Source organism: Chamaea fasciata, unplaced genomic scaffold (assembly GCF_029207755.1).
Source record: "Chamaea fasciata isolate MVZ Bird 193981 ecotype frontalis unplaced genomic scaffold, bChaFas1.0.hap1 SCAF_7, whole genome shotgun sequence".
NCBI classification, from domain to species: domain Eukaryota; kingdom Metazoa; phylum Chordata; class Aves; order Passeriformes; family Sylviidae; genus Chamaea; species Chamaea fasciata.
In genome coordinates this window covers 41,356,823-41,382,466 of record NW_027094092.1, presented here as the reverse complement: position 1 = coordinate 41,382,466, position 25,644 = coordinate 41,356,823, and the positions used below count along the sequence as shown (strand labels likewise).

General features: G+C 45.0%; 1 protein-coding gene across 1 annotated transcript in view; it reads right to left on the bottom strand.

Annotated features, from left to right (window-relative positions):
• The window catches only part of NRXN3 (neurexin 3), a 980,761-nt gene extending 974,853 nt beyond the window's left edge, over window positions 1–5,908 (bottom strand). Inside the window, exon 1 of the mRNA XM_066188590.1 lies at window positions 5,678–5,908. The gene's annotated coding sequence lies outside the window, so the exon portion shown is untranslated. The remainder of the gene's footprint in view (window positions 1–5,677) is intronic.
• Between the last annotated feature and the right edge of the window lie 19,736 nt (window positions 5,909–25,644).

The following is a 25,644-nucleotide window of genomic DNA, read 5'->3' as shown; positions in this document are numbered from 1 at the left end:
CCATATCTGAAAAGAGGCCAAGTGCCATATGTAACTTGGCATCCCAAATGACTTCAAGGTTGAGTTCATGCTCTGACTATACAGAAGGATGCTCAGTGCTCACCTGCTCTTGAAGGAGCAAGATGTGAAAGGCACTTGAAATCCACCCTTGTGAACATCGGCAGAGCAACAGTTGCAAAATACCAGTCAAGAACTTTGAATTACTTGCATGAACAGCTACAAAGGAAGGGGCAGCTAGTCCTCTGCTTGGAAGTTTCCATCTGAATCCAGACAAGGGAGGCACTGTCTGGACTGTTAAGTGTCTATGGCATGCACTTAGTGACTAACCACAGTCAAGAGATACGTAGGCAGCTGACTCCAACACCTCAGCAGCAATTCTACTCCTCTGAATTGCACCTACTTTTTAAAAAACTTCACTCCGAAGTCAAGATATATGTTCATGTGATCAAGACCCACAGCTGTCACCTGTAAAAATGGAAGCCATCTCCTTATGGAATGCTGGAAATGTCCCATACAGTTGAAATCCTTTGGCAGTGAGAATAGAAATGTTCAACTGTTCTAGAACAATAAATCATAATGACAACACAGACTGATGTGGAACATTTTCTCTCCAAGGGAGCATTTTTATGCTTTGCACCTTTTCCTCCTATTTGCAATACAACCCACATTCTGTAATCTCAGTAAATGACCATTTTCTTTGCTTGACTCAGACTAGCTACAGAAATGAAAAGGCAGGAGCATCACAAAAAAGTGACATAAGCGAATGAGCCATCTGATGACTACTTACTAAAAGAAACCTAGGAACCTCGTGTTCCCCCATCCTCCAGTTTGTCACTATAATGAAGTCTAGGATACTGAGGTCATAGCACTGCACACTCAGAGGATTGATGTAAATCCTTGCAAGACATCATACACTCTCTTCATCCAGGACAGCTCTCTAGCTAGTTAAAATGGGCTTCATCCTTGCTTTGGTTCCCTATGCTGTCTCATCTCCTCATTGGACTTTGCTTTGCCTCAGTGAACTCCCATTGTTCACAGCAGAACATGAAGGTTGATGAATTTATCCTCACATTACTCTCTGGAAGGCAGAGAAGTGTCAACTTCTCATCTGCAAAAGGGTGATAATTAAATGCTGAGAGAATAAATGACTCGCACAAGGTCACTTGGGAAGTAAGTGGCAGAACTGAAAATTAAATGCAGATCTCCAGAGCTGCAGGTCAGGGCCCAGAACACAAAATCTTTCTGCCCTAGTGGCACAGTGAAGATCAGGTTCCCAGCATACCATAAGACCCTCTGTAGGAATGTGTGTGTCAGTGCTACTGACACATCTTGCATGTAGTTTACGTGTAGGAAGAATTGGATACATTTCAAAGAAACAGTTAAGCGTCAAAGATTAAGCAAAGAGGAAAGCAACACAGAATCTACCTGAAAAGTTATGAAAGGCCTTTTCAACATCTTGTATAATGAAAATATGCCCCTATAGCCTTCTCTTGGGCATACTACTAGTCCAGGGCAAAAGCTGACATCAACACCGTATTTGATGTGCAGAAATCATAAAATGCAACCGTGGAGTTATCTTTGTAATTTAATATAAGACTTGTTAGCAGATTAAAGGTTTTGGTAGTGCTACACGTAGTGTCAATAGTTTAATAACTATTTTTCTGCATCTTCATATCTTACTTGCTAGGCAACCTTCTGCTAAACACACTCCTAACCTTCCTTCTCTTCCTTCATTTGCAGATGCTCCCAGCAGATATACGTGATTAGATTTCTCCCCATATGTGTAACAGGTTTCCTTCCTATCTCTCCCTAAAAAGCTTTTAACTCTCAGGCTTACAAAAGGAAATGAGGAACTGGAACAGGTTGCCCACAGAAGTTGTGGATGTCCCATGTCTGGAAGTGATCAAGGCCAAGTTGGACAGGACTTTGAGCAACCTGATTTTGCTCAAAATCTGCCTATGACAGGGGGCTGGAATGAGATGATCTTCAACGCCCCCTCTGATCCAAACCATTCTATGATCTTAACTAGTATGTGGGTCCCCCATCTGCTGCATTTTGAAGCTAGGAGTGACACAACATTGTCTCTGCCAGGGAAGTGTAAGGGTTCTGTAAACCACAGAGCCTCCTTAAGAAACCAGCAAGGTACGAGGAAGATGCCTGGGAAGCAGCACAGAGCTGAGCTGTTATGGAAGTGACACTGGGTGGCGACGCACAGAGGTGCTTTTGAAGGTACTAAGAAAGGAGCACATTAAAAAAAAAAAAAAAAAGTGGAGAGCTGAGAGAGGAAGAAACACATTCAAGTGGAGACCTGAACCAGCTGGATGCCAGCCTCATCTTTGATTTCATAACAACCAGGCAAGGCATAAGAGTATTCTGTAATTCTTCAACTCTCAGTGCTCCTTTTTAAGAGATATCAATACCACAACTGATTCTAGTGACTCTGCTCATCACTAATCCCAGGTGTTTGCCTCATCTCTGTGGTGACTCCTCCTCATGTCTAATGCATGTTACTACGCTGCTTTGGTGCTGTCTGAACTCTCTGTGAAGTCCCAGAGTGGCCTGTGTTCTTAATGTGCACAGAAGAAAGCAGAGGGGTAAAGCTTAACTCTAATAATAATAATAGTTGGGGTAATAATAACATATCAGATGCTGTCATTCACAGTTCTGGAAAGTTGTTACTGATTTGGCAAAATCTGTGTTTGTATTCAAATAACTTAATTACAAAGTTGTGACATTAATTCCCTGCTTCACTTGGACAGGTCAGCTTTTCAAATTGCAGTCTGGTTTCCACATAATTTGATGGCATTTAATCAAATGAAATATTTGGAAATATTTAACTATAATATTTTCTTTCAAGGCACATTTCACCATCAAAATAAGTTCATATTTGTTTTGCATTTTTTTAAAGTAATATAAGTAGTCATGGTCAGTAGTAGTATTGAGAGTAAAGAAAAAAGATCAAATGGCTATAAATTATAGCCCAAAGGAAGTTAATAACTGTACTCCATTTTTTCTACTAAATTAAAGTACTGAGGAAAATTTTCACTGTGAAAAAAACCTCTGAAATAACTGGGGGGGAAAAAAACAACCAAACATGTTTTTATGTTTCTCAAATTTTTTAAAGGTTTTTGCTTAAAACTCTTAAACTGGTCACTATAGAGTGCCATCAAATTACACCTTTGGAATTACAACAAGTTAGGATTATCCAAAGGCTTAATTCATCCTAAAGAACATCCCCAGGTGAGATATCCAACTGTTCTGTACAAGAATCCAACTTTACCCTCTACTCCTATTAGAATATTGCAGAGTGTCCATAGACAAATCTGCTCTACTGCCAGTAGAAGAGTGAATGCTGCTGCCCTGTCTTGCTCTTGCATTCACATAGTGATTTTGATTTTAAAAATCCCAAACAATCAACAAAAAAACTTAAAGTCAATATCCTAAAGTCTTTCTTGCCCTGTTCTTGGAGGATATATATGCTGGTACATAAGAATAATGTCAGACATTATTTATTAAAATCTCAGCAATACAACACTATATCCCTCTCAGGTCTATCTAATCACTGCCCACTGATTTCCAGCTGATTACATCTGTTTGCAGAGCCTATGCAGAGATGACTTTATAAATTTAAGACTCCAGAACTACCAATGGCCCAAAGCTGATCAGTGGATTTGGCTGCTAGAACCAAAGCTGCATACCCCCTTCATAGCCAACATCTCTGCTAGTGAAAAAGGGAAGGCTCACCAAGCTAGCGTAACTAGGAGACACACCTCCTCCTTAACAAACATTTCTTTTTTGTTCTTCTTCTTTCTCTTCCAAATCCACTGCTTTTAGTCCTAAGAGGCAAATTTCAGGAGGGCGCCATGTAATAGCTATCCAAAACAAACAGAAAAAGATAAACCCAGTAAAACTTAAGCAGCAGCTAGGTCAGGACTAATAACTTCCATGGAAGAAGAAAACTAAAATTACTTTCAGTATTAATAGGGCAACTATGGGAGTAAGGACCATTGACAAGGACTCAGGTACAGCAGACCTCTGTACACAAGCCTCAGATGTCAGCTCTGGTTGCACCACTGCCAACACTGCCCCAGTGGATCTTACAGCCAGGGCTGACAATAATAATAAAACAGGACAACTCTCCCTGCAGGCTGCCACTCTGTCCTCTGAGCAGCACTACACACACCGTAATGGGGCAGCATAGCCATTAGCAGGAGAGGAGCTCTGGGAGCTGGGCTGAATGCAGACATAAGCTGCCTGAGAGACCGCAAGGTACTGTGCAATGCAGTGTCCTACTCAGTTCAGAAAGAAGTATTCCCAAGTGTGTGAAGCAGACCCAGAATGCTCTCCCTTAGCAGACGTAGCCTGCACAGAGGCATGGATTCTGCACCCATGAATATACTTAAAATGCGATAAAAGAAGGAGGGAGATGCTGCAAATGGGGAAATGAAGTCTCCACATTTTCATAGAACGACAGTTTGAGGGGTCCGACAAGGTCATATGCATCATTTTCAACCTGGCAACTGCAAACATGCAAGGCACTGGGTGACTAAGGCACAAAATTAGACACATAAAAATTATTAACTTTCAAACCCTGGGGGTTCCTCCCTTTGATGTAAACATCTCTTCCCATTGCTGCAACTTCAACATCTTTGCTTTTGAGGGAAGCAAATTTTGATGACTCCAGCAGGAGAACACCAAACCGTGGATGGGAGTCAGAGCTTTGACATCAAAGTCAGCAGTGCCCCTGCAAAATGAGGGGCAACTGAGAAGTACAAGCACAGTCACAGGCCCCTTCTCTTCTGTAATTTTGCCATCAGCATGCTCACCCTTCCCACAGAGGAGGGAAAGAACATAATGATGGCTTCACCATACCTCTGCTGGGATTGGCAGCTTCACAGTATGTGAATATCACATTCTTCTCTCCCTGATCTCTCATTTTCCACTCATTAGTTAAAAACATCATCCCGGGTTGTGCCCTTCACACTCTTTCCCTCTCAGATACCTTTGTCACCATCTAAGCCTTTTCCCCATGTTTTGCCACCTTCTGTCCTCCATGCAACCCCATTCCCAGTCCTTCTAAGCTGCTCCCATCTACACATCCCATGCTCTTTCCCTCTTCAGCCTTAGCTCCTCTCTAACCCTTTCACCCTTTCTTTTACACTCCTCACATCTACAGTTGTAATCCCATTCTCTTCCCTACTCATCCCCTCAGCTCATACTCCATTCCCAAACCTTCTTGCTCACTCAGACCCTGTTCCCTGCCGCACACCTCACTTTCCAGTCTCAGTTCACACACAGGTGTTCCTCAGCTCTCACCACTTTCCTGAGGGATCATCCCTCCCACTAGGCCCAGCTTGCCACCTTTTGTTTACACACACAGTCAGGTCCTCCCTCTCCAGCTTTGCTTCTAGATCCGCCACATTTAGAGAGTTCACCCTGACCTACTTAGGTCCCCTGACCTAGTTATAGCAGAAATACCAGTTCTAAACACTTGGGAAAAAAAGGGCAGTAGGAGGGGAGAAATAATATCATTATGTTTTGAAATAAAAACAAATGCACCATCCCAGGGCTGCTGAGTTATTTCAGCTCTGACCATTCCCCCAGGGAAGCAAGAGCAGCAGTTCACTTGATATTTCAATGCCAGTGTGGCCATAGACAATTCAAACCAAGACATCACCTGGAAAGATGGTCTGTAGTCTCTTGCTATCATCCCATTTTCTTTTTTGATTCCATCTCATTCTGTCTGGCCTTACTCACCCAGAGCTTGTCTTGACATCCACACAGCTACTTCACAGAAAATCTACTTTTGCCCACTGCTCTCACCAGCTCTCTCTCCTTGACTGTGGATCCAGGCTACAGCAGCAACCTGTTGGCTCAAGAACAGCATTTCTACAGCTGAGATTCATTTAGAAATCAAGCAATGCTCTGCATCTGTTTGTATGACCTCCTCAGCCCTTTTATTCTACTTCAACTATTGTCACAGCTGTCTTCTCCTTTCTCCTCCAAACTGTGCTATTCACTCACCTTGCTTTCTCCACCTGGCTTGGTGTTGCAGTGCTGTCACTCTGTTTCTTTACCAGCTCTGAAATGGTGTCAGCAGTGCCAGCACTGACACATAAACCTGACTAGAAATAGCAGATATTCTTCAGAACTAGTCAGGAGTCTTGGGGTTAGCAATGCCCATGCACTTGTGTTCTGTGTACTGTGCTCATGACTTAGCAGCCAGGAACCACTGCTCTGTGACAGCTGGGTCTGTGATTCACTTCCAGCTAAGCTTTTATTTTAGTCACAGTTAATAGATTTCCCTGTAGTGTTTGTATTTTAGGAATCATATTAGCCCTTTAGTTGCCTGGATGAGTTCATTAAATCAAATCATGTCTCTTTACAGCTGACACTTGTGGTGCTGACCCACCCTGTATAGGGCCAGTGCCCTGATTGACACTAAAAGCAGCCTGCTCTGCACCCTGAGCTCACAAGGTACTCCCACCACCAGTGCTTCAAATCCTGCCAAATATTCCAGCAGAGGCTCTCCCTCCATTGCCAAAGTCCCATCAAAAAAATGTAGCTGAGTGCCGTGTAGCCCTCCCACAATTCCACCAGATGTGTTTATTCAGACATGAGAGTGTAGTCATTCTGCATTTTTTACTGTGATTTTATACCTGTTTGCCAGCTTCAACATAAACCACATTTTTTTGGTTATTGATTTCCTGGGTTACACACTAATCTGCTGAGAAAATGGCTTTGGAAATTTACTGTGGAGCCCCAAAATCCCTGTGTTGTCATCAGCCACTGCCTGCTAAATGTGCACTTGTACATACATTAAACTGCAGTTTCAGCTCCTGCATTTCCTTTAAACCTGATTTCTCCAATCTGTCCCTTCACCTGTTGGTTTTGCACTGCTCATTGTACTGTATCTACATTTGGGTCTGGTCCTACAAAGGCAGTGCACGTCCAGAGTCAGTTCAACCACCCTTGGTTTTGACTAACAGCATCACTTGCTGTTGAGATCCAATTTTTGAAATTATTACAGAGATGCCTCTGCCCAAATTAAAGAGCAAACAAGACCACATGCCAAAGTCAATAGTATGGATTTTATTTAACAGTAAATGTGAGGGAGAAAGACAGATAGAAAGAAATAGAAAAGCGGGGGAAGGGGAGAGAGTGAGAGACAAATTAAGTAAAAAGATACCACAACTCTGTGGGGCAGTAGCATCCCATTGGTCCTCTTGTTCAGTCTTCTCAGTGGTGGGGGTCCCACAAAACACAGAGTTCTATGGATTAATATAGTTCATATATATGTGGGAATGTCCCAGCACTTACCCTGTGGGGGAGAGTTTTACGCTGTCTCCTGCAACCAATTCTGGATCTGTTGCAACACTTTGGATCATGTGCAGTCCTCTGGTGGACTGCCTCAGATATGAGCCTGGGGGCACATTGGGGGTCTTTGATGGTTTATGACACCTTTTAAATGACAGCTGCCTCTCATGTGAATGTCCCACGTGAATGTGACCTTTCCAGAGGCAGGGCGGGAAGTTTTACAACTAAGCCTATTTGTGTAAGGGGGGATTCTCCACAGGGTCTCCTTATCTGGCATATAGCCTCTGGCGTTCAGGGTGTTCGGCTCCTCTGCATTATCCTGACCAGACGTTACACCATCACACACCCAAAATTTCTCCTCCCTCCACTGAGGGAAGAAGAGTATGCAAACCCAGCCTCAGCAAATACATTGGTGGCCTATGGCCTCCCCCTGCCAAATTTAGCCAGAGCTGATTTTCAGCACAGCTGCTGAGTTTGGCTTTCCCTGCGGATACATTCTCCTCCCCCAGCCTTGTTTACTTGTCCCATCAGGTGGCTTAACTCATGGTCCAAATTCCCATCAGGAGGCTTTTCTTTTTTTTTTTTTTGAGGGGGGGGGCTTCAGAGGTCACAGATTAGCGGTTGCTTCTTTGCACAGTTTGGTACAATGGGCAAAGTTCCTCAGTGATTTTAAAAATGTCTGAGCCATTACCCTTTTCAGTATCTCACACTGGTCTCCACTTTTTCCTTCACACAACTTTGCTCTCCCAGCCTACATCAGCATCAGCAAGCCCAGCCACAGGCCTCCACACCATTCTGATAATGCCTCCGTCTTCTGACCTGCATGTTTAGACAGAGCAAAACTGAATTCTTCCAGCATGTAGAACTGACAAGTAGGGTCTGAAATTCCAACAAGTCTTGAATCCTGAATACATTGAGAAAGTGTCTTATGCCACAGGCAGGAACATCCTGTGTTAGCATCACCCCCTACCTCCATATATAGACTGCCAAAAAGGGGTAAAAGGACTGGAAAAGGAAAAAGTCGTGCCTGCACAAGCTATGTGCAGAGGATCCTTGCCAGCTTCTCAAGACAATATAAACCAAATGAATTAAGACAATTCCAGACATGCTAATTACATTTGCCTTTGCAATTTCTGATGGGATTTTCAGATGTCTCAAAGCATTCTCTACCCGGCATGTGTCAGCCACACTTCACTGCTGCTTTATGTTATTAATATTGACAGCCACTCAGTTTAAACACAGGTTAGGTTTGAAATCCTGTCTGTTTTCTTATCTCTGCCTTTTGATCTTGTTTGTTTCCATTCATTATAGAGAATTCCTTCTTTCCATAAAGCCCCTTTGAATGCCTCAGCAAACATGCAAACACAGTGCTAAATGGATTAACTGGGAGGTACTGGGGGGTCTGAAGCTTGCCCGCATAGACGCTCCTGGATCAATCAACTCTGCCCACCAACTAATGGTCTACATTCCCTTAATGGTCTGAGATCTTTTTTGTGGAGTTGAGAACAGGTCCAGTGGCATGCTGGATATAACTCCATGTGATTGGAAACAAGCCATTCACAGTTCAGTGTGTTTAATGAGGTTCTGGTAATGAGCACTCACTGCCTAGAAGCATGGGAACAGAATAACTGAAGCTTTTGAATCTTTGTGGGAGAGTCATCTTAAAGCTGTCACAAGAAGAGGGGACTCCTCTAACAGAAACGACATGTGTGAGCATAGGAAAACACAGGTCTGTGAGATCTAGGAGGAGCTGTAAAACACAGAAGACCCAGCCATTATTATTCATCAGATCCTAGCATTTCCTAGGTTTGACATATTGTAAGGCTGTGGAGGAAGGATAGGAAGGAAGCAGTCGCTTGTGCTTTGCACAAGTAGTAGTTGATGATGTGTGTGGTCAGAATAGGCAGTATGACCTTGCATTTCAAAAGCAACCAGGATAGACATAAACCACCTTGGACTGCACCTCCAACCTTGATAAGCCATTTTGATCAATCTTGAAGTTCTCCTTCTCCTGCGTATTAACATCTTGATGATGAAAAGTGACAAGCAGATGAGCAGATGAGCAGATCCCAAGGGATCAGAAGGAAGACATTAACTTTTGGGGGTAAAATCCCATACAATTAAAAAAAAAAAAAAAAAAGTGTTCATTTCTATCCACTCATACAGGTATTTTGATGCTATGGGCAAAAATAGGTTACTGATTTGGGGGGGTTTCGACCAATTTAATTTACTGTCAATGAACAAAGTTCTAACTATCGATTCTAGTACTGAGACAAATAAATGGGCACACAGGGAAAGCAGTCCTTGCCTCTGCCAAGGCTCTCATCCCTAGTTTCTTCTCCCCAGTCCCCTCCCCACACATTATACTCCGTCCCTCTGACTGCCCCTGAGAGCAAGAACAATGCAGGAAAACGGGGTCAGTGCCTCCGCCGCCTCCGACTGCAGCTGCCGCCCCAGCCCAGCGCGCCCGACCCGGCTCAGCTGCTGCTCTGCTCCAGCGCGGCCTTGGACTCTTCCTCGGTTCCTCGGTCTCCGCTGCTGCCCCGGCCTCCTTGGTCCCACAGTACGGCGCTTGCCGCCCTTTCCAAAAAATGCTGTGACGGAGGTGCCGCAGACTCCCCGGGCGGCTCAGGGGCCGCCGCCCCCGAGGCCAAGCCCTCGTCCTGCGCCGGGGCTCACACGGCGGCCCCCGGCCGAGCCGGCCCGTGCCCTGAGCCCGGAGCGCCGGGACACGCTGCCCTTCCCCTCCCGCCGCTCCGGGAAGGGAAAGCTGCTGTCCCCCACAGAGCCGGTCCCCTCTTAGCCTGCAGAAGCCCCGGTCCCCGCGCTCGCCGCCGTCGGTGGCAGCGCCAGCGCCACGTCAGGAGCGGCCCCTGTGCTACCGGCCACTCCTGCTTTGACTGATACATACATTTTCTGCCTGTTATACACAAATATTGGATTTCAGGGAGAAAAGCATTTTTTTGCTTTTAGCACACTTAGGAGTTTAAATAAAAACAAATGTATCTATATTGACTGTAGTTATTATGCTTGGTTTCATACAGAGTAAGTGGTTCAAACAAAAATAGATTGGTTGGAGTGAATGTGCAACAGTTCCAATAATAACACAGGCAGCTTCAAGAAGCATGTAAGTTTCATTTAATGTGCACTGGGCTTTCAAAGAAGAGGCAAGAAACATTGGGTTAAAACAGCTTTTAGTCTACATTTTCTGTCTAAAGGCTTCTGCTTTTACCAAATTTCTGAAATAGAATGAAAGTCCATAAACAAGTGGAGAGAGGCATTTGTTAGGAGGCCAGAGTGATGTTACAGAGGGAGGAAGTGATATACAACAAAACACAATCCTGAGGTAGAATTTCCCACCTATAGTATCTCTTTACAGTTATTCCCCTATGTGTGGGATTATCTCCCCACAGAAAGATGGGGCTTCAAACCGGAGCAAACAAAAACTTGGTAAAACAAAGGGTTGCAGGTTTTGAGAAAACTGCACCAGCTGAGGGCCAGTTTTCAAAGGGAAAATTAAGAACAAATATGAACTGGAATCTTAAAAATTTTCTTGGGTTTAGGCCATATGTCTCAATAAATGCTACAGAAAACTAAGAGAGGGGTGCCTTGGGCAGGATGCAAAGAGGTTTTCTGCTCCTGGTGTTATGAATCCAGCAGCTACTACAGTCATAATAGCTCCAGGTTAGATAAACACAAAAGGAAAAGACATTTCTCTGAGCTATCAGATGTTCTTTTGAAAACATCAGGGAAACAATCTAAGAGGCAGTGATTCATTTCCAGGAATGGCTGTTGATGGTGAAGGGATCAGTTAAATCCAGCACCTCCGCTTCCCAAGATTATAGGATAGAGCAAAACTGGGACTATAATTCAGGAGTGAATATTGAAAAGTGACTTGTTCAGGTCCATGTGAGCTCATAAGAGACCTAAAGCTCTGACCACACCAGACTCCAGTCCATGATGGAGGTGTGTGATGATCTTACCCTAGGTAGTGCGAGACACTTATCTGTGGGCAAGGAGCCATTTGGGAGGCACCAATGAATAAGGCCATTAATTCATAGTCTTCGAGTCTGTATGTTTTACCTATTTCCCTCTTCACTCCTCAGATTTCTTCAATGTTCTTCAGAAAGGTGGACACTGCCTGTGCATTGGAACCCCCTGCTTCAAGTACCCACTCACACCTGATGACAATGAAAGGAGATTTCTCATGGGATGAGAAACATGCTAGAGGAGAATACTCTCACTGTGCCTTTAGGATGGGCTTTTGAGGTAAGGATGGGATCCCATGTCCCACAAAAGCTCCTGGAAGCTCCCAGTTTTGAGGCCATCTGTTTCCCATGGGACCATCTGTTCCCAGTGAGCAACACCCCAGGAGAGTCTTTTATCAAGACTAGCAGGTTGAAGCTTGGCAGGATCTGCAAGTAAGCAATAGGAGGCCTTTAAATGCAGACTTTCTATTTGCAGTATGTGAAGCCTGCATGTGTGTGTTTCCTCCAACCACCCGTATACCACAGGGGAAAGCATTCAAAAACAGAATCTAAAAATAGAAGAAATTGTGTGACTCACAGCACTGCCACCCTGAGTTGTATGCTCAGCACAAATCCCAGGCAAAGCAGCTTTAGGTGCTACACACCCTCTGCACTCAGAGCTGCAGGTGACTCCAAACTGACACTGTATCCATGTAACAATACATGATGTGCTAAAGGCACCTCACTCAACAGTGCTCTTCCCTTCAAATGGGCGCTGGTCCAAAACCACACTCAAGAGGGTTTGCTTCTGCTGACTATGTAGGTCTTTGGTGAGAAACAGCTGAGAGGTCCAGCTTCCTCCGGTGTGCAAAGCACAGGCCTGGTTGCCTACACAGATTACATCATGACACATAAATAAAGAAGTATTAACACCACTGTCCTTGGCCACATTTCTATTTTCCTGGGATTTTCAGCTAAGAAAGTTATGCTTTAGTTCTGCTCTTCCATGTATTGTGTTCAATATCATCATGGTCCTTCCACAAGATGTGCATATTTCAGAGGTCACTGAATTGGGTTTTTGTCTATAGAGAAAAAAGGTACATGAGAGTTACCAGATTTTGCCTGGGTAATAATCAGTTTCTTGTCAAATAAATAGCAACCAGCTGAACATTTTCTCAAAAAAAAAAATTTCTAATAAAAGTATTTTTGGCAAGTTTCTTTATTTTTGTATTGTTAGACTGTCCAATACTGCAATATATTCTGGCCTCTTCTGTAAGAACTACAAAGGATAAAAATTGGTTGTTTAAAAAAAAAAAAAAAGGGGGGGGATTTCCTTTGCCAAACCCCGTCTTGAAGACAAGTGTCAGTCAGAAAACATAAGTAAAAATTCCAGCAGGGCAAAAAAGCTCATTTCATGATCAGTTCCAGCCATTCCCTTTTGCACCATGTTGGCCAGGTGAACTGTGTGATACAAATAGCAAACAGGTTTTCTGTGTGTACTCATGTCTCTCTCTAGTGGAAAGCCCTTATCACTACACAAATACAGATAAGAGGCATGGACTCATCAGTTCAACAAGGGGAGACCTGCACCCCACAACACCCCTGCATCTTGGGGGCTGATGCTGCCCCATCGTTGGGGCACAGCTTTCCTGCCTTGCACAGGAACCCATTCCTTTTGCCCTTTGCCCTCAGGCAGGGCTAAGCCATGGCTTAACTTAACCACAGTATCTTGGAGATAGGGAGACATTACTGTCATACCCAGAGATAAATCAGTACCAAAAAAGTGTTGGCATTTAAGAATTTGAGTCAGATCCATTTGCACTGCAACAGACAAAAAAAAAAAAAAAAAAAATCTTCAAATGTCTTGTTAAATGCATTTCCAGGCAGGAAACGCCACAGAAAGAGGGAGGCATCATCCAAATTCTCATGGCAAACACTTGGAAATGCAGCCAAGCACCTATCAGCTACCAGCCTACTGTGCCCAGCTCCTTCTAACCCCTAGGGACAGGCAGATGATGTGCCCTGGCAGAGCCCACTGGCCTCAGTTTGCCAGTCCCTGCTCACATCCCTACAACAGCCACAAAATCTTCACTTTGGACTCTGATGCAGCAGTTCTGTGCCTGCTGGCGGGAGGCACATGCACCCCTGACCCTTCTTGCAGTGCAGCCAGCGCTGCTGCAGAGCCCCCAGGGAGCGTGGTGTGGGGTCCAGCAAACAGCGCTGAGCCTCATGCCAGCAAGTGCCAAGCAGCAGCAGCCCCCGCCGAGCAGATGTTGTGCTTGCACATGGCTGGCTTTTCCTCTCTGTGGTGACGAATAAGCACCATTCATCTGGCAGAGATGGGAGCTGTACAGCATGGAGAGGGCAGGTCATGCCTTGCCCTTTGCCTCTGCGGGGCTGGGGGAAGCCAGACGCTCTCTGCTTGCCAGGGAATTGCTCCTTACCTTGCCAGGCCTGGCTCAAACATTGCTGCCTACTTTTATTCACAAAGGGGCCTGTATTGCATTTGCACAGGATAATTGTGCAGCACTATTAATCTGGAAGCTGCAGAGCCAGCACAAGTCATCCAGGGGCCCTGTGAACAGCCTACTTTTACACTGGCCATAGGCTGCTTTTCAACACACAGGGACCTACCTTGTCAATGGCAGCACTGGGGTCTATCTGTGTTGTGCTGTGCTGTGCCTGAGAGCACTGCCCCAGAGAAACCATGGGATGGCTGGAGGCTGCAGGAAACCCCAAAGGCTTAAAACTCTGTTAAAACAGAGGTTAGTGTATGCATGGAAGCCAGTGATAAGGGTAATCAGTCAAATGTGAGTTCCTAGAAAAAGAAAGCTTAGCGTTTAGACCTGGGAAACTGCCTGAAGAGTGCTCCTGCTCCCAGCTATGCCTCACACACACTTCACCACCCCAGATGCATCATTTAGGCCAGATTTTTCAGAAGTGCCCAGTTATTTGGAGTGCTTCATTAGTGCTAACCCAAGTGTGGAGCACCTGCAGATGCCCCTCCATCAGCAGGACCTAGCATGCCTCTGTACATCTGTTCATCAAGTCAGCCAGCATTTAGGCATCTTGCAGTTACAACAGAGGCTTTCTGCTTTTAGCATCTCTCAGTTTCTACCTTTGTGTGATGGACGCAATGCTGCAGAAGATAAACAGCTCAGTGGGAAGCCCACAGTCCAAAATAGGCTTTACACATTACATGGCAGCAGGTAAGCTTTGGGTAACTTAGCACTCCTAAGAAAACCAGGGTCTTAAGTGCCATCAGCGGCTGCTCACCCCAGCTAAGCCTTTGGAGTTTCTTGCAGCCTCCAGCCATCCCATGGTTTTTCTGGGGCAGTGCTCTCAGGCACAGCACAACACAGAGATGGACCCCAGTGCTGCCATTGACAAGGTAGGTCCCTGTGTGTTGAAAAGCAGCCTATGGCCAGTCTAAATGCAGGCTGTTCACAGGGCCCCTGGATGACTTGAGCTGGCTCTCCAGCTTCCAGATTAATAGTGCTGCACAATTAATCCTGTGCAAATTAACACAGATTCCATGACAGAAATCGGTATTGTGTTTCTAAGTAATTGTATGTATCTCTAAGTATTTGATTTATGTTGGGAGGACAACAGTGGGTGCAAATGGGTAGTATGGTCACCAGGGCCCTTGAGCTAAGCAGCATCCACAGTGTCCTCTGCTTATGCCCAGCAAAGCTGAAGACTGTAATATACTTCACTCAGGAGAGATGACTACCATGTATCAGGCATAAGCTTTGAACCAGAGAGTAACAGGCATAAAACTCTTTACTCATTTCATTGGAGATACAACATCAAGGGGCTACTGAAAACAAAATAAAAATATTTCAGAGAAGTCTTGAAACTCCCCCTACTCTGCCTGTTAAAAATTGGCTGAAAGTGATACCTTTGATTGCCTAATTTGTAATATGCCTCTAAGATGCGATGACAACAGTGACGGTCAAGGCATGAAATTCCTTTTTTTGCCTGCAATATTTGTCTTTTACCAATAAGCTAATTGATTGAGCTTGGCTGTTGGAAGCCATGAGTTTTATCCACAATGAACCCTGTATGTGTTTAATACCTATCAGCTAGAGGTCAAAAATGAAAGGTATTTAATCTCCTCCTCTCAGTCCTAGTAAGAACGATTTTGAAGTGATAGGTTTAAGGGCCCACATCAATTTTGTCTCCTAAACAATTGTTTCCCCACATTCTTTCAGTTACACTTTATCTCCAACAGGATCTAAACAGCAGGTATTGAGCCTGACTTTAAATCTCCTCAAGCCCTAGCTTTCCCTGTGGCAATACAGAGGGAAATATTTAGTGCCAGCTACTCTGCCACTTCACCTCCTGACACAATATTATTTCATCATAACCTGTCCAGTGAGCAAATTGCCTCTTTGGCCCCCTTGCTGTCTCTGCACAAGGGCTGGGCTATTGATTGTGACAGCGTGCCAGTGTGCACAGGGTGATTCCTGGAGAGGAATGGGATCGATGGGAGCATAATTGCTACCTTGTCTGCAGCAACTGGGGAAGAGGGGCTGGAACAAAAAACTCAGTGGCAGAAAAAAGCTGACACTGCTTCTGGAGCATCTTCTTCTGGCTGCAGGGTGCCCCATCTCGGGGCAGGGGACACAGATAAACTGATGCGAGGGGATAAGGCATCAGTTATTCCCATGGAGGTGGTTTTGCACTTATAGAGTATTAGAGAGCTGCAGACAAGGGGCAAGAATGGGTGAAGGATTTGTATCTAGAAAGGACTCATCAAATGAAAAGTTGGTGGAAAAAGTGCCAATGGCACTGCAGGTTAGTTTTTCCTCCAAGGTTCATGTGCATTGCAATCACAGAAAATTGGTCTGGAAGGGAAACTTCAATGGTTATATAATCCATCCCCCTGCCCCAAGGCATGACCAACTTTACTTAGACCATTGCAAGGCTGCAACCCTGGCTTGGGGCAGCATACAGTGGTATAAAATGGACCATAAACCAACACTGTCACCTTTAGCAGAAGACCATAAGCTTCTGAACTGTAGACTGTGCAGAGACTGTAGCATACAGAGTGGCCAAAATCATGCCAACAATATTATATGTTGGACCAATCCACTTTGTAAGCAGCACCTCTGTATTAAAGTGCCTCAGTGGAATATTTTCCAAACTTTCCCTCAGAGGAAGGTGTAAGCTTAGGGGAGTTTCCACTGGAAGCAGGTCCTTGCAGGAACTGAAGCTTGCTTTCAAAAGTTGGGGATACTGGGCTAGGTTCCACTGCTTTCTTCCCTGTTTTAATTCCATTGCAATGTCACAGATTAATTTCTGCCATACTGATGATGCAAAGTCATGGCTTTAGCAGCTCTCAAATTTGTGTGGAAAAGCATGTCTTCAAAATTCAGCAGTGATCTCATGCCAGCAAACAGACACTCAGCTGGACGGGGTCTGAGGTGACAGTTCATTTTGCTTTCAACACACATTGTTTTTTTTCTCACGAGTACCATCCCAACTTATCACAGCTTTATGTACTACAAAAGATAATGTTTGTTCTAAGTGCTGCTTTTGTCTTCCTGGCAGGGACTGGCTGGGAAAGAGCCAACACATTGCTGGTTATCTCCATATCCACCTGGAAATGGCAGCACCAGAAGTCATGCCAGGAAGCATCAGGCTTGGCAGAGGGCAGGGAAGCAGCAGTGTGCTCCAACCACCCATGGTGAGACACACAAAAGCTAAGCAAAGAAGGCCAGTATTGAAACAGCAGCAGTGGGGTGAGGGAAAGCACCAAAACTCAAGTCTCAGCAGCTTAACTTTTTTCCAACCTAATGTTCAACAAGCACAGAAGAAAACAGAACCCAGACAAACCTGAGCTCTAACATTCCCCTGCTGGAAAGCCTATCTGCAGCATAGCTTGCTCCACAAAGACAGAAATTGCACATGGTCTTTTGCATGAGGTTCATATAGCTTTTGTCACTTCACTTGTCATGTTACATCATCCTAGGGACTGGCACAATATATCCCCGTATGTGCAGATTGTGTAGAGATGCAAAGTCTCTTACTAAAAAAAGATTTGTTAACTCCCCAACTTCCCCAAGCTTTATCCAAGTCAGGAACAGACAGCAGCAGGAAGGGGAAGGAGGCAGGCATGTCACTTCATGTTTTGATCAAAGGTTCAAGTTTGTTATCAATTCATCCAAGCCTATTTACCTCCCTGCCACCTCTGAATTCTTCCCAGCATCACTGATTCTGCCTCTGGTACTTACACACCAAGCCAAAGAATTTCCTCCTTCGAACTGTGCTATGAGAAAGCAAAGGCAATGTATCATTCTGAGAAACTCCATCTTTTCCATCACACACTGGCCTCCTGCCTTCAGGCTCAGCTTGCAGCAGAGAACAACTTTGTCCTCACTTGTAAATGAAGTGCCTTAATGCAGTTATCACCCAGAGAGAATAAACACAAACCGCAGTTCTGTTTCACAGAGTTACTTCTCTGATGTTCCCAACAGTATGTAGAGCTTGCCTGGTGCTTTGTCTCCTAAGATCTCAAAGCAACAGACTTCCTGTCAACTTGATCAGGAAAAGGGCCTCTCCCCACACCTCAGACCTAGAATGAGATTAACAGCCTAGAATCTACTTCAGAAAAGTTAAAAAGAGCTTGAAATAGCTGTAAAGCTCTGTCATGTGTATCTATGTTTATGGTAGCAATTAACAATATTACCACCGAGTAACCGCTCTACTCTGCACTGGTGTGGCCTCACCTCAAGTGCTTTGCGCAGTTTTGGACATCAAATATAAGAAGGATGTAAAGCTATTAGAGAGTATCCAAAGGAGAGTTAAGAAGATGGTGAAGGGTCTGGAGGGGAAGCTGTCTGAGGATTAAGGTCACTTGGTCTATTTAGCCTGGGGAGGAGGAGACTGAGGGGAGACCTCACTGCAGTTATAGCTTCCTCATGAGGGAAAGCTGAGATGCAGGCACTGATCTCTTCACTCTGGTGACCAGTGACAGGACCCAACGGAATGACATGAATCTGTGCCAGGGGTGGTTTAGGTTGGATATTAGGAGAAGGTTCTTCACCCAGAGGGTAGTTGAGCATTGTAACAGGGTCCCCAGGAAAGTGGTGATGGCACCAAGGCTGCCAGAGTGCAAGGAGCATTTGGGCAACACTCTTGGTACGTGTGTTATTCTTGGGGCTGTCCTGTACAGGGCCAGGAGTTGGACTTCGATGATCCCTGTGAGCTTCTTCCAACTCAGAATATGCTGTGATTCTATTATTATACATAATAATCATATAATAGCAGAATAAAAAGGCAATCATCTCCAAATATTGGCAGTCTCTCAGAAGAAGAGGTAAGGTGTTATAGGAGGGTAAATCTAATATAAAATAACAAAAAGAAGGTAATAAAGGATACCCAGCATGAGTACTAGCATACGTTTATTGGAAATTCATCTAGTACAGGACTCAGAACCGGAGCACTTATTTCCTCTATTTGCTATAAGTTGTTATAGTTTCTAGGACTAAATACAGAGGAAGATGCTGTGGAAAAACAACTCCCCAGGCTGGAGAGGACTGTGTGCTTCACCCATTAATAGGGTGGCAAATCTGCATCAGTCTTTTAGCCAAACCAAGCACAATTCCTCATGGAGATTTGGCAATGATCTCATACTCACTATCACACCATGTTTAGAGAAAAAATCCAAATCGATTGCTATTCATACATCAGATGGGCAAACAGATACCAGCTGCAGAGTAACCCACTTCCTCTGAATTAGCAACGACTGTATTGCAATTCAGGCTTTGAACTTTTCTAAAATATAAGCAGGGAGAGACCATCATAATGTCTGTGATAATGACTGGGTGTGTGGATCATGGAGCTGAAAATTATTTCTCCTAAACTTCTTTCTTAGAAGAGGACATGTGTTCAGATTTGGCTGGTTGGTCTGAAACTCTGCCTGTGTTCATTCATCTTTGGTACATATCCAGTTTGTGTGCTGGGACATATCACCATGCTGTTTTCAGTTCAACAGTATCACTTCAAATAGATAAAAAGCACAACCTTAAACTAACCTTCCACTGCTACATTATTTAAGAATTTAATAACACTTATAATTTTGGAATTACAATTATACCATGAAGAAGCCTGGATAAGAATGCCAATTTGGTTATACACTCAAAATATCTCCTCTTTTCAGGAACACAAGCAAGTTTCTATTATAGATTCATATTATAGGCCAGATCTTCACCTAGCATAAACTGGCAACACCACTGTGCTGCACCAATTTATACCTACAGCATATGTAGCCCAGTGACTTTAAAATAATCAGATCAGCAGCCCCATCCACAGCACTAAGCAGAACCATACACAGGGATATATTACACATACCTACTCACTGTGGGTTATGTATTTATAGAGCAAGCTAAACTGAAAGGAGTTAAAACTGTGCACTGTGATGCATTCAGTCTTTTGATGTGAGCAACAGGGGTGATGGCAGTGTTGTATTGGAATTGGATATGAAGGCATGAACGTGCAGACATGGCTAAGTGTGACAGCTGTGTTAATACTTGGAGACTCACGTAGTACAGAATGTACAGAATTTGTGATTTTCTTGCACTGAGAAAAGACTTTCATCAGCCTCAGCTCAAGGTTATTGGTCTCTGAGGGCAAGGGGACATATGCATCCTTCCTTGCAAACTGCCCCTGGGTGTATTAGGAAAAAAGTTGGTATGTCCCCATAACTTTATGGACTAAACCAGCAGTTTTAATGGATGCCAAATCAGATAAATCCTGGCCTTCCACATTCAGGACTAGGTCAGCATCCTAGTCTCACAGGAAAGCTATAGACAGAGCAGGATGTAGCCTTTCCCATATGCTGCTAGATGAGCAAGAGAAGTCCAACTATGCATCAGCAGAGCACACCTTGACTCCAGCTTTTAGTCAGCCTCCCACTCTGTCTTTTCATCCCACACAAGCAGCATAGCACCTACAAATACCTGCATAGGGAAAACCACAGCTTGCAGTATTTGTGCAGGCTACCCAACCTGGCTCCTCCGAGAGCATGAGCAGGTACAATCAGGAGTGCTGAGCACTGAGAGTATAGCTTTGCCTTTGAATCTAATTAGCAATGCAAAGTTGCACCCGCAGCAGAGCCTGCCTAATGCACAAAATAAAAGTGGCCTATTTTGTAATGCTCTTTTTAGCACTAAATACCTTCCCTTTCTACCCAGATACATGGCAGAGAGAGCAAGAGACGAGGGCTCTAGCTTTGTGCATAATCAGGTGGGGCGAGCTATCTGACCCACACTTGCCTCTGCCTCCCCGCTTCCAGTTAGTGCTTTCATCATGTTGAGCTCCTGTACTGTGGTTTCCAGGCGAATTTCCACTCAGTGCTCAGAGAGCTGAAACCTTTAGATTAATCCCAGATCTGTCAGCCTCCATCATTTTCAAACAGGGCCGTGAGCTGCAGGGCACTCCGTTACTTTCTCTAGCACTGAGGAGCCTTAAGCCTCTTGCTCTCACTCTCCAGGAGAGTGGGCAGCTCCATTCTTCTCCCTCCCCAACCTGAGATGACCTGAGTCTGTGGCCCGTGTGGGTGCAGCAGGATTCTCTGTGAATCAGGTGATTAAATTGTTTCCTCTCTCTCAACAAATTTTGACTTGATCTGAAAAGTTCCAAGTCAAGTGGGAGACAAATGCTTCCAGCAATCCCCTTGTTCTCTTACACATGGTTGCCCCAGCCCCTAAGCTGCAGCCGCTTTGGCTCACACCATAATCCTGTTTGTTTGCTGCAATTGTGGAAATGAGCCTAAATACCCCACACAGAAACTCTTAAGCCATTTCACTGATAGTTCAACACCCCTCTTAGGCTAAACTTGAGATTTTGCTCAGTTCTGTTTCCGTTAGACTGAACTTCTCTGATTCATCTATTGGTGATCAACTGGCAGGGGAATATCTTTTCCCTGCTCCAGCAGACCATCACTGCCAGTTATCTAGCCCCCATCTCTAAAACACCACTCACCAGACACTCATGGACTTGGCATCCTTTCCTCCTGCTTACTTCTGTCTTGTTCATTTTGCCCTGCTGCAGACAGAAGCAATGGCTGCTGAGCAGAGCTGAAGTACCCAGAACTAGTGCCTAAGAGAGCATGGTTCAGCATAGTTCCCAAGATCTTTGTGCTCACAAATCATTCAAGAACCATGAGAACTATGGAGAACACCTCCAGCAAACTCTTAACCTGCTGGAGATGACGCATAGCTAATCCAGCACCAGCAGAACCCTTGTAAGTTCAAGCAGAAAGGACAGAGGATTTGTAAAAGTACTCACTGAAGACTCAGTTCTGGGCTCAGTGCTGTACAAAGCACAGGCAAATAACTTGTCTCTACTGCAATGACCCTTAATCAACCACAACACTTCTTTCCAGCCTCTCCCCATCTCTGGAAGTGAGCTACGCTTACTCAATCTGCAACTGGCTCTGCTGGATTTCCTCCCACGCTCTCTAGCACGGCATAGGGATAGAAGTCTGCAAGAGGCTGAGCACTGCACAAGTCACCACTGGTAGAGCAAAACAGTCCTGATCCTGACTGGTAGGCATTAATGTCATGTTCTGGAAGCTGGAAGGCTGGTGTGAGGAGCTGGCATGAACTAGAGCACATGTTCCCGTGTATGAGCCTGAAACTTCCGGAACAGCAAGGACTAAGGTTTTCCATGTCCATGTGACAGCCCTCTGCTTTAACCCCACTGATGCAAGGGAAGTGATGGGCAAAGAGAAAAAACACAATGCTGAAGCCCATTGAGGAGGCATAAAATGAAGTAGAAATAGAACAGGGAGGACCTGGAAGGTCTGTCCCTAAAAATAAACATTGCATACATTAGGGAAGCCAGAAAGTGTGAGCACAGCGGTGCTGGTAGCCACTGCCCAGGATACCAGGATGTTTTCTGGGGTCCTTCCCCTCACACAGGTGCTGAGATGGGCTAAAGAAACCTGGGAGGGGCCCCATGTGCTGGACACCAGGCCATGCCCCTGATACCAAGCACCCCTAGGAAGAAGGGTAATGATTGCCAAGGGTTTCAACAGGGAATATTTGAAACTTCAGATACAGCCAGAAAGCAAAGCCCGACACATACACTATCTGGGATGCTGAGGAAACTGTGGTTTGCTCCAACCCCAGAGGAGCAGATGATTACCTAACACTGCAAGGAGGTCTCCCAGCCTGTAGGCCCTAAAAGCCAGCCATGGGCAACTGCGAGCCCTGCCAAAAAGGGCAGGAGAGCTGCTAAAGGTGCTGGGCTCACTGCTTCAGCAATTATCCTTTCTGTGGGTATCTCCTCCTTGTGTAGGAACCTCCTCCTCATGTGTGGAAAGGGGAAATACTCTGGTGTTGGGTGCTGTGGGAAGAGTTTAACTCTTCAGCTCATAACAAACAAATCCCATTGTTCCAACATCCTGGATAGCACTCCCTCCAGCCTGTACCTCCTGAATCCCTTTTGAGAGCAGCTGAATCAATGTTTGACTTGTACAAACAGCTGCCTGACTGCAATTTGGAAGGGATTCAGATGGGGATTACAGCAAGGCAGTGGATAAAAATCTATTACATGGCAGTATTTATTTTAGATCCCTGTGGCACTCAGTGTGAACTCTGGCAGCATCTCCTGTTCCTTATTCAGTGGCACAAGTGCAAGGGATTGAGAAGAATCACTTTCAGGAGTGTATGCTGCAGAGCAGTCAGAGAAGAGGACCAAGATCCAAACTGAGTACACATTTCCAAGCCAGACTTACTTGGCTCCACAATGGATCCTCCCAAGGGGTGGGAACATGTTTAATTTTCAGGAGAATTTGATATTGGTAAAATTGCATAGTTTTGATAGCCCTAAGGGCCTGTGCCAGCTCTGGTTTACCAGACTAATGTTCCTGGCTTACTGCAGCTACATCCAGGATCTAAATCCAATCCTGTGTTTTCTCTTTGGGCACAGAAATGATCTAAGCCCTGAGTCAGCGGTAGGACCTGCCTAGGAGGAGGAAGCTCTTGTGTCTTGGAGCAACACTGCAGCAAGCCCCACTTTGTTGCTCTCTACTAATAGCTTAGCAATGAAGGGAATCGGTGGCAATCTCTGAGGTGAAGTGTCCCAGGAACAGGACTGCAAACAACCCACTCAATGCCCACAGGGGTCACCACCAAACCACCACTGCTGGCCCAGCTTGGCCAAGCTAGTCAGGAGGGTACTCATGCCTGGGACAGGTATGAGTATCCTCAGTCCTTTTCCAGCATACACACACACAGGCTGCTGGCAGGAGGGAGCACCAGGGTAGTGCTGAGAGATGCTGCTGACTTAACAGGCTGTGACAGGGCTGTCCAGCAGCAAAGAGAGGCAGAGAAACCACCACCCTTGAAAAAAAAAAAAAAAAAAAACCAGATATGGGAGAGGTCTAAAGAAAGTGAATTGCCCATCCCCAGCTTTGCCTTTTCTTGTGTTGAAAGTACCAAATTTTCATCTGCTGGAGGTACACCACGTGTTGAGAGAGATAGACTTCTCTACGCCTGTGCTGCAATATTTTCTCCACAGGGTGATAGTGCTAAGAGCAAAATGAGCACTGGCCAAGGCTGCCACCAACAAGGCAGCACATGTAGGCGCCCAATCCCTGGCAGCAGCATTTATTTCTGGGCTGAGTGATGCAGAGATGACAGAAAGAAATGCACTGGAGAAGGGCTGGAGGAGCCAGAGCTAGTTTGGACAGCCCTGGTGAGGAAGGATGTGCCCTGAGCACAGCCACAGACTTCAAGGCCCAAAGTGGCTGTGTCCTAAGCTCTTAACAACTCCCTCCGGGGACTGCTCACATGGCTGTATCTGTGCTGTAGTCTGCCCCATGCCAGTGAATGAAGCTTTCCCATGAGGTGCCAGTAAAAATACAAGGTAGAGAACCTCCTCTTCCTCAGAGCTTCCATGGGCTCTGCACAAGTTGCTCCCCCTCCTGTGCAGCTGTATGGGTGACTGTGTTGATGGACAGGCTTCAAATTTACCAGCATTGCTGGGGCCTGGGATGCTGGGTCATTTTCTCAACTTAGTATTTTGAACTATTAGTTTAAATTTTGATATCTGTAGTCCAGAGATAAGCCTGCCCGACAAAGCTGCTGGGAAACTTACGAATGAAAAGCTTGCAATGTGCTTTAAGATCACGAGGGAGAAGATACAAGAGACAGGAAAAGTATTGCAATACATGTAACATTTTATCAGATTATAACAAATTTTAAAGTATTTCATGTACCAATCTTTATATATAAAGATGTGCTCTATCGTAGATCATTTCTTACAGGACTCACACTGCATTGAAAAGATCTAAAATTCTGGAGGGCTGGGAAGAGGTCATTATTCAGATTTCTGTCCCCTGGACTCATCCCCTCCATATGGGTTTTTTTTCCCCTCACTTCCTCTTTCACTACAATCCACATTTCTGCTATCCCCCATTTCACCCTGTCTTCCTCAGTCTGCTGTTGTGAAGTTATTGCTCACTGGGTTTTGTTTTCACACAGAAGCCAAAAAGCGTAAGAAATAACATGGGGCCCCAGAGGCAACCACACTGGGACGGCAGCATTCACATCTTTTCCTCTGGATGTTCTGACTGCTTTCAGGAGCTGCAACAGGAATAGGAATCTGTGACTCTCTCAGCTCTGTATGTCACTTCTGTGACCACACAGGCTTTACTGCCGGACCAAGCTGAACTCCCCAAGAAGGAGAGCTTCACTTTTGTGTCATGGAAGAGCCTCCATCCTTGTGCATGTGTGTTGGTTCATCCTAGTACTCAGAGATCCTGGTTTACCTGAGCAAGCCCAGCTCTTCCACTCAAAGCAAGACACTTGGGCATTATGCTGTATTACTACTAATGAAGTTGCTTTGTTTGTTCTATTGCTTAGGGGAATAAGTTAATGTCTCAGAATGCCCTTTAACAGTATTTGTCTTTGTTTATTGAATATTTATTTTGCAAGATAAATGTGGATAAGAGACTCCTAACAGGATTCCTTCAGGAAGGAAAGAGCGCTAAAAGTCACAGAGGATAAAATGGGTACAGAGATACAGGTTGGGTTCTTATCCAGAACAGGATACATCACCCATCCTTTTTAACAGTGTAAAAGATTAAAAGTTTCAACTTCCTAATTCTCAGAGTTTATTCCCCAGTCAACCAAAAGAATGTGGATATTACATGCTTAGGGGTCTTTTGCTCATCTTCATCTGTGGCCTGACACTCCTTCCCTCCTTTTGATGTAAAAAGACTGTGCTTCCCAACACAGTGAAAGGGAATCCTACAGGTTGATTGCTCCAAAGATTTCTCAGGGCAGGAGGGGAAAGCAGAATGGCACTGGTATAGGAAGCCTTCAGCAGCAGTATGAAGGGG